This window comes from Molossus molossus, unplaced genomic scaffold (assembly GCF_014108415.1).
Source record: "Molossus molossus isolate mMolMol1 unplaced genomic scaffold, mMolMol1.p scaffold_m16_p_13, whole genome shotgun sequence".
Lineage (NCBI taxonomy): Eukaryota > Metazoa > Chordata > Mammalia > Chiroptera > Molossidae > Molossus > Molossus molossus.
In genome coordinates, this window is record NW_023425348.1 from 71,855,939 (window position 1) to 71,861,469 (window position 5,531).

Here is a 5,531-nt window from a genome sequence, read left to right on the forward strand (position 1 = left end):
TCGATGTGAGAGAGATGCATCAACTGGTTGCCTCCCGCATACCCCAACCAGGGCCAGGGACTGACATGCAACCATATGTGCCCTTGACCATAATTAAACCCGTGATTCTTTGGTCCGCAGGCCAATGCTCTAACCGCTGAGCCGAACCGGCCAGGGCTCTTCCACCCCCTTAATCTACTACTAGTGGATTTCATGTGACCCTCTTTATGTCTGCTCCTTTAATTCTAATGTATAGAAGAGCTGCAAAATTGCCGTTCTTCAGAACATTTTCTCAATTCATTGAAATTTTGCTTCCTAGCGATTGTCATCAGTTTGGCTCAAATAAACTTATAAAAATTATGTACAGGTTTGGATGTTTCTTACATCCATTTACTTGGCTCAGTGAAGAGGAGGACTCCAAAGAAGCCTACCAGGACCACCATGCAGACCTGGACCTGGTACCAGGAACTAGGCCCATTGTACCCCACTAGCTCCTTGCTTTGCTCAGGGTAAACCTGGATGGATTTTTCTTGGAATTCCAGACCTCCCTGTTTTAAGGTAAGAGTCATAGACTTTATTTGAGCTGTTCTTAAAAACAAAACAAAAAATCCTCAAGTGGCACTAAAGGTTAAGGATTGAGATAAACCAGGCTAAGGATAAGGAGGATAAGGGTTGAGATAACTCAGAGACACGGGGAAAAAATGGAGTGGCTGGTTTTTAATTTTGGCTTTAATTGTAATTGCTTACTGACCATCTGACCAAAACCTTTTGCTAAATAAGGAAAGTCTGAACTCATTGGGCTCCAAAGATAAGGGGCATTTATTCCTTCCAGCTTGAATCTATGTGGAGGTATCTGAGGGTACCTCTCAAGACAAACAGGTCCCATAGGGAATTCCAACACAACTGTAATTAAATAATTGACTTGTCCGGGGACGCACACATAAAGGCTGGTTACCTAACTCCCCGAGTCTTAATGGTTGTATCAGACAGCTTGGGAGAGCAATTAAGATATATAAAAGGGTTAGAGAGACTTGGGAGGTTACAGTCTTTGGAGCTCAACCCATAAGCAGCACACTACAACCCACCACTCCATATCCTTAGAAATGTGTTTGGGCTCTGCAGATCTCAAAAGAAAACTAAAATTAACATGGGAAATCATGCTGTGGTAGGCAGTTAGACAGACATGAGCAGAGCAAGGACAATAGGCCAGGTATAGAAAGTCACCAGGGCAGAAATCTCCAGGTGCCTAGCAACAAGCAAAACTGGGAAAACGAGGACCTCACCTGGTCGGTGTGGCTCAGTGGTTGAGCATCAATCCATGCACCAAGAGGTTCCCGGTTCAATTCTCAGTCAGGGCACATGCCCAGGTTGTGGGTCAAATCCCCAGTGGGAGGCTAATCGATGTTCTCTCTCATCAATGTTTCTCTCTCTTTCTCCCTCTCTCTTCCTCTCTCTCTAAAATTAATAAAGAAAAAGAAAACAAGGACCTCGCCTCCAGGGTAACCTTTCCTCCCCTAGTGTATTGCTGATCATGCAGTATAGTTCCCCCTGACCTTTCATATCACTGGGCCCTTCCCTGACCTTTCTCCCCCTGAAATGTTGCTAGTCATGAGGGTTAGAACCCCTCAGAGGGGGAAAAAACAAGGGGACAGAGAATAGCCTGTAAGCATTAAGCCCCCAGGACAATGAAGTTCTCCCCTGTATCAAATACACATAGGCCTCAGTTGTGTTTCAGTTCTAGGCCCAGAAAAGCAGCAAAACCAGACAAGCCAACACCACAGTTGACATCAGGACCACCTGCATTAACTAATGACCCCCTGCCCTGGAACCAATCAGTGGAGACCATGACCCTGAAAGGACACACTTGGAAAGCTGATGAATATTCTATTGAGATCCTCCTCTGGGACCTCACCTATAATCCCCACCCTTAAAAGCCTTTGGGATGGACCCAGCTTGCTCTCCTTCCCGGGAGTATGCCCATGCCTTTGCCCTCCCCGTACTCTTCCACCCAGGCAGGTTACCCTTACCTTTCTCTCTCCTGAGCTCCAAGGGCCCTTCTTTTGCCTCTGTAACTTGTTTCCTGAGCCCATTTTTTCTACCACTCACTTCTTTTACCCCTGTGACTTTCTAAATAAACTTCCTCTCATAATTTGAGTCTTGGCTCTGAATTCTTTCCTAGCTAGAACTCAAGTACTGAGGTTGCTGAACCAAGGTCCAGTCTGACTCCACTGAACCAACAGCTGGTGCATGTTCTCACCACCAACAGAAACTGTCTACTTTTCATTCCTTAATTCATCAAATATTCACTGAGTGACTACACTGTCAGTAAGATTTGCACACAATTTCTGTTATGTGTGGGTTTTTCACACGTCACCAAGCAAGCAATTCTCCAACACCAGCTGTGTGTCCTATAATGCAACTAATTTTGACACTATCTAACCAGAAATAGCATAATTTCCACAATGTGAAGGCTCATTCTCATCAGACTGCCCTCCACTTCAAATGTCAATTGCAAGTAGTCACTTAGCTACAACTTTTGTCCAACTTGACTTCAAATCAGAGGTTCCCATCACCATTTTCTTGGGTTCCATTAACTTGCTAGAGCAAGTCACAGAACTCAGAGAAACATTTTACTTACAAGATTACTGGTTTATTACAAAAGTATATAATTCAGGAACAGCCAGATGGAAGAGATGCGTAGGGCAAGAATGGTAGGAAGAGGCAGAGGGCTTCCATTCTCTCCAGGCTCACCACTCTCCCTGAATCTGCATGTTTTCACCAACCTGAAAGCTCTCTGAACCCCATCCTTTTGGGTTTTCATGTAGGTTTCATTACACAGACAAGACTGATTAAATTATTTACCACTGGGGACAGATTCAAGGGCCAGCCCTTCTTCCCTCCACAGTCACAGAGGAGGAGGAACGGAAAGTTCCAAATATCTAATCTTTTGGTTGACTCCCCTAACAACCAACCCCTATTCTTAGGGGCTTTTCAAAACTCACCTCATTAACACAAAAAAGACGCCTTTGTTCCTCTTACTGCTTAAGAAATTCCAAGGGTTTTAGAAGCTGTGTGCCAGATACAGTGACAAGGAGAAAATTCTGAGATGTCCTAAATTAATCACAGTATGCCAGAGCGTGGAAGGGCAGGAGAGCTTAAACAGTTAACAGCTGCAAGGCAAGCAAAACCACAAAAGATGCTTACATTCTTGAGTGTACGCTGAAAACTTGAATTAAATTCCAGGTAGCTATTTCCACGATTATTTAAAAGAGAATAGCCAGGCACCACACACCAGCAGGTAACTCTGCTTCTTACTTACACATGAACTGTCTGGCCTGTTGCCCACAACCAATCCAAAGGAACAAACACTTATCCCTTCCTATGAGCTCTGCACCTATCCCAGAACTAAGTCCACTTAATCTTCTCCCTCTCCACCTATAGCCAACATAAATTCTTTCAAAACACCTTACGTCTTTCTTCTCCCACTTTACATATTTTAAAAATCCCACCAACTCCAGGACAATGTACATGTCTCCTTCTCCACCTAGTCCTGCTTCTGGTAGTTTAAAGATTTCATGCCCCAGGACTTGGTCTTTTTCTGGCTAGAGTATGGCTCAAAAAAAAAAACACAAAACCTTTCTTTTAGAGAAGCTTTGGCCATGAAAATTTTTTGTTTGTTTGTTTAACATGGGAATGGAGACCAAATCTATATTTCATATTATTAGCATAGGTAGCTAGATCTTAATAAAGGCAGGGAGCAAAAGGAATCAGACACTATTAAGCATAATCAACTAGGAAGCATAAGCCTGCTTTCCTAGGAAATTACAGGTTCAGACACCCCAGGGGATGGAAGCATTGCCCCACCAACAGGATTAACACACCTCCCTCCCATTTGGGGGAGAAAGGACCAGTTTTACAATCTCCACAGGGCACAATCCATGCACTTGCTCAGACTATGGAGGGAAGGAATAAACAGTAAATGGGAAATTCCTCTGCTGGGCACATGCCCAGTAGAAGTCAAGATGGCACAGGGAGGGAGGTAAGCTAACATGGCAACCATAAGGGGCAGAGACTAGCCTGGGAAAAGGATCAGATTGCATAAGGGACAAGAACCCTGGAAGATCTAGGAAATGGATTGCTTCAGGAAAGGACACAATGCCAGCCTGCAAATAATTGGGAAGTTGATTGGTTAGTTTGAAAGGGCGCCTGGTCCTTCCCACGCCTGAGATAATGTAATCAGACTAACAAAGTCCCCCCACCCCCCGCCCCCAGTAATATGTACTCACCCCGTTCATTCTTTCTCCATAGCAGCCATGTAGGCCTAGAAGCTCTCTGGGGCCCATGGCAGACCACGCAGGCTCCAAGCTTGGGCCTGGGCACAGTGCCAGCCAGAGTGCAGCCAGAGTACAGCCGAGAACACAGACTAAGCTAGTCAGATGAACTGAACTGGACTGAACCAGTGGCACAAAATTTACGGACACTGGCCTTTCTTCTGGGCAAAGCTGGCCTTTCTTCTGGACAAAGCTGGACTTCTTTCATAGTGGGATAAAGCCAAACCTGGGACAGTCCTTTGATTTTGCTTCTATAATAAATCTTACCTCTACACCTTTTCCTCCATATGTGGGTCTCCAGAATGCTTTCCTTGTGACTCAATGAAAGGATCCCATTTCCACTGACAACACCATAAATCATAATATCACAACCAGTCACTGTTCTAGATGCTTGGGATATGTCAGTGAATCTTGCCCACATGGAGATTACATTGGGGAGGGGTCGGAAACAGACAATATACAATAGATATATTTTAAAAGGCAGTATATGTGTTAGAAAGGGGTAAGAAATTTGGAAATAAGAAAAAGACCAAAATAAAGAGAAACTGGAGTGCTGAGGGTTAGCTGTGGAAGATGAGGTTATGATTGCAGTATTTAAATAGGATGGTTAGGAAAGACCTCACTGAGGAAGTGCTATTTGAACCAAACTTAAAGAATATGAGAGGGCAATACTGTAATAACTATGTATGGTGCCAGGTGAGTACTGAAAATATTGGGCGGGGGATACATTCTAAAGTATAGAATTGTCTAATCACTATGCTGTACACCTAAGACTAATATAAAATGGTATTAAATGTGAACTATAATTGAAAAAAAATGTTTTTAAGTAAAAAAAAAAAGAACATGAGAGAGTAAGTCGTGTTTATTTAGAAAAAAGAGCTTTGCAGGCAAACTGAATGGCTGTACATAGATGCTAAAGTAGAACTGTGGCCCGGCTGGTGTGGCTCAGTGGTTGAGCATCAACCCATGCACCAGGAGGTCGCCAGTTCGATTCCCGGTCAGGTCACATGCCCAGGTTGTGGGCCTGATCCCCAGTAGAGGGCATGCAGGAGGCAGCCAATCGATGTTCTCTCTCATAGACGTTTCTATCTCTCCCTCCCTCTCCTTTCCTCTCCCTCTAAAGACAATAAAGAAAAAAAAAGAATAAATAAAGTAGAAACGAGCCCACCTGGCCAGTGTTGCTCAGTGGATTGAGCGTTGTCCCATGGACTGAGAGGTCCT